At 45.3% G+C, this 4,337-nt stretch overlaps 1 pseudogene; it reads right to left on the bottom strand.

Annotated features, from left to right (window-relative positions):
- Nucleotides 1-1,587: 1,587 nt before the first annotated feature.
- LOC115133756 (growth-regulated alpha protein-like) lies at nt 1,588-3,948 on the bottom strand (annotated as a pseudogene).
- Nucleotides 3,949-4,337: the final 389 nt, after the last annotated feature.

The raw sequence follows: 4,337 nt of genomic DNA, 5'->3' as shown, positions 1-4,337 counted from the left end.
GCGGCGCTGGGCAGACTGGGAGCACTGGCGGCGCTGGGCAGACTGGGAGCACTGGCGGCGCTGGGCAGACTGGCGGCGCTGGGCAGACTGGCGGCGCTGGGCAGACTGGGGACTCCGGCAGCGCAGGAGAAGAGAAAGGCTCCGACAGCGCTAAACAGGCGGGAGACTCCGGCAGCGCAGGAGAGGAGACAGGCTCTGGCTGCGCTAAACAGGAGGGAGGCTCCGACAGCGCAGGAGAGGAGACAGGCTCTGGCTGCGCTGAACAGGCAAGGCGCACTGAAGGCCTGGTGCGTGGTGCTGGAACCGGTGGTACTGGATCAAGGAAATGCACAGGAAGCCTGGTGCGGGGAGCTGCTACCGGAGGACTGGGGTGTGGAGGTGGTAATGGATAGACCGGACCGTGCAGGCGCACTGGAGCTCTTGAGCACCGAGCATGCCCAACCTTACCTGGTTGAAAACTCTTGGTTGCCCTGCCAGTGCGGCGAGGTGGAATAGCCCGCACTGGACTATGTAGGCGAACCGAAGACACTGAGCGCAAGGCTGGTACCATGTACACCGGCCCAAGGAGACGCACTGGGGACCAGATGCGTAGAGCCGGCTTCATGGCATTTGGCTCGACGCTCAATCTAGCCCGGCCGATACGTGGAGCTGGAATATACCGCACCGGGCTATGCACCCGCACTGGGGACACCGTGCGCACCACTGCATAACACGGTGCCTGCCCGGTCTCTCTAGCCCCCCCGGTAAGCACAGGGAGTTTGCGCAGGTCTCCTACCTGGCGTAGCCATACTCCCTGTAAGCCCCCCCCCAATAATTTTTTGGGGCTGATTCCCGGGCTTCCATCCACGTCGCCGTGCTGCCTCCTCATACCAGCGCCTCTCCGCTTTAGCTGCCTCCAGCTCGGCTTTGGGGCGACAATAATCTCCAGGCTGATCCCAGGGTCCTTTACCGTCCAGTTCCTCCTCCCATGTCCATTTCTCCAGGTGGTGCAGCCTCTCCCACTGCAGCTGCTCCTGCCTGTCGACATGCTGCTTGGTCCTTTGGTGGTGGGTGATTCTGTAACGGTTTTCTAATGGTGAAGGAGAGTCGGACCAAAATGCAGCGTGTATATTACGATCCATGTTTAATGGAAAAAACACACGTAAACACGAATCAATACAAAAACAATAAACGTAACGAAAACCGAAACAGCCTAAACTGGTGCAAACTAACAGTAGAATAGTTACAAGGACAACTAAGGACAACTAAGGACAATCACCCACAATACAACCAAAGAATATGGCTGCCTAAATATGGTTCCCAATCAGAGACAACGATAACCACCTGCCTCTGATTGAGAACCACTCCAGACAGCCATAGACTTTCCTAGAACACCCTACTAAGCTACAATCCCACTAACATACACACCAAAACCCCCAGACAAAACACACCACAATACAAAAACTCCATGCCACACCCTGGCCTGACCCAATACATGAAGAAAAACACAAAATACTTAGACCAGGGCGTGACAGCTATAGAGCTTTTTTTGTCTGGAAACCAAAGGCTTGACTGAAAGTGGAACGTTATACAGAGACAGTCAGCAGATATGAATATGTTGTTTTTATTTGCTTGCTTGGACAAGTTAGAAAATGAAAGCATCAATAGACAGACACTGTCTTTAAGTCCTGTTATAAAGGACTATTTTCAGTTACCTATATGCAGCTCTCTTCTTAAGGACTCCTCCTTCTGACCCTACCTGTGTTTTTCACAGGTGAAGATATAATGAACATATATAGGTAGTAAAACATATTATATGTAATAAACATACCAAAACAATGAATGGACATATAATTCATATAAGATGATATATTTGGGTGTGATATATGAGACGGCGTGCGTGGATAGAGAAAATGGGCACACAATGCCACATCTACCCTTCCACTCAAGATAATTATTTCCCAGTGCAATATCCCAATCGGATTCATAGTATTCTAGTGGGTGCTTCAGAATTGGTCACTGGGAAGGCAGTCCAGTTGAATCATGCCCATCATCTGGTTGACAAGTGTAACAGGGCAGGAGTGACGCTTCCAACCTCTTTAGAACGTTTGCTTTCCTGCATTCTGCAAAATAGAAGACAAACAAGTCAAACTAGCTAAGGACATTGCTTTTGTTAACCTCTACGGGATTGGTGTGTGTGTGTGTGTGTGTGTCCCCCCCCCCCCTCCGAGGGACGGTTGAGCTAACATAGACTAATTTGATTAGCATGAGGTTGTAAGTAACAAAAAATATTCCCACGACGTAGACATCTGATATGGGCAGAAAGCTTAAATTCTTGTTAATCTAACTGCACTGTCCAATTTACCGTAGCTATTACAGTGATACATGATGGCCTTTCTCTTGCATTTCAAAGATGATGGTACAAAAAAACATGTTTTTCTTTGTTATCTTTTTAACCAAATCTAATGTGCTACTTTCTCCTACATTCATTTCACATTTCCACAAACTTCAAAGTGTTTCCTTTCAAATGGTATCAATACAATGCATATCCTTGCTTCAGGTCCTGCGCTACTGGCAGTTAGATTTGGGTATGACCAGGCTATGATTTCACTAATACAAGGCAATGGCAGCAATGCACTGCCATGGACTATATTATTCAGTTAAGGATTGTTATTACCTTTTGGTTGATCTCTCCACCAGAATCTTCACCAAACGTTTCTTTGGGTCCAGGCAGAGTTGACCTCCCCTTTTGAGTGTGACACTGAAAATAATTAAAGGCATAGTTCATAGATGATCCTTAGGCTACTTTCAGGGTCAGGAATTACAAACCATCCCTTTAATTCACTTCAAAATGTGCACCAGTACCCTTTGAGCAAATTCTTGAACTTTATTTAAATCATAAGTTAATTTTCATGTTTTTAACACTTAGTCTGAAGATCACTGTCAAAACAATTAACCTGATGATAAACTATCAAGGTGTCGATTTATCATTTGAGGGACAACAACATTTTTACTTATTCTGAGGAGAAGATCATTGTCAAAATGTATTAATAATCATACCGGTTACTGATTATAAATGCTCAGTTATGTTGATTTATCATTAGAGGGAGGGATACACTCACATGACTTCAGTCTTTGAACAGTGTGGGCGAGGAGAGGTGCCACACACTCTTCAAATCCCTGAACGGAATAAGACCAGCCTGCACTTTGGGGCAAAGGCAGCGTAGAACCCGTGGTTGCTTTATCCCTATAGAGAGGTAGGGTGGAAAGCACAATGGCTTTGTCTTAAATCTCTTGGTTCAATTTCAGTGTTTTTCTTGCATGTGTATATATCTATGGTTACGGGTTAGGGCTAGAGTTAGGGTAAGGGTTGCTGCTGTAAACACAGTATAATAATGAGTAGTAGTTACATTAGTTATTCATTTGTATAAACATGGATAATAACCCAGTAATAAGAACACTGTCATGTAGAGTCGCCAACACTACTGGAATGTTGATTAGTTGCTAAAACTTCAAATTAAAGTACCCAGCTTATAAATGCAGTAAAATTATAAAATACATAATTAAGTATACAATATTAAGTGATGAATGAATGATTACTTACCTTCAGTTGTTGAGAAGATGGACAGAAGGGTGAGCAGAATGATGGTTATACTTGCGGTGTTCATGGTGATATACGTTTACATGCAACCCCATGGACGACAGCTTTACTGTAGGTCTCTAATGGTCTCTAAGGATGATTCTGTTGTGGGATGAGCGTGTGGCGGTCTTTTTGCTAATCAAGTGGCTTAGCAAATATTAGAAGAGCTGCTCATCTGTCTGCTTGAGCTTGGAATTCAATGCAGGCTGTTTCATGTCAACCCAAAACCACTTTCTCACGCTCTCTCGCTGTCTCTCACTCTCGCTCTCCTGCTGTCTCTCACTCTCACTGTCTCTTGCACTCACTCTGGATTTATTTGAAGACAGACATGCCATCTAAGCAGAATTGCAAAGAAAAAGCTATATCTCAGACCAGCCAATAAAAATAAAAGATTAAGATGACCAAAAGAACACAGACACTGAACAGAGGAACTCGCCTCTTCACAGTTGACGTTGAGACTGGTGTTTTGCGGGCACTATTTAATGAAGCTGACAGTTGAGGACTTGTGAGGCGTCTGTTTCTCAAACTAGACACTCTAATGTACTTGTCCTCTTGCTCAGTTGTGCACCGGGGCCTCCCACTCCACTTTCTATTCTGGTTAGAGACAGTTTGCACTGTTCTGTTCAGTTTCTTGGCAAGTTCTCACATGGAATAGCCTTCATATCTCAGAACAAGAATAGACTGACAAGTTTCAGAAGAAAGTGCTTTGTTTTTGGCC

This window comes from Oncorhynchus nerka, unplaced genomic scaffold, assembly GCF_034236695.1.
Source record: "Oncorhynchus nerka isolate Pitt River unplaced genomic scaffold, Oner_Uvic_2.0 unplaced_scaffold_21___fragment_2___debris, whole genome shotgun sequence".
Classification (NCBI taxonomy): Eukaryota; Metazoa; Chordata; class Actinopteri; order Salmoniformes; family Salmonidae; genus Oncorhynchus; species Oncorhynchus nerka.
Note: the sequence above shows the minus strand (reverse complement) of the source record. Positions and strands in the feature narration are given on the sequence as shown.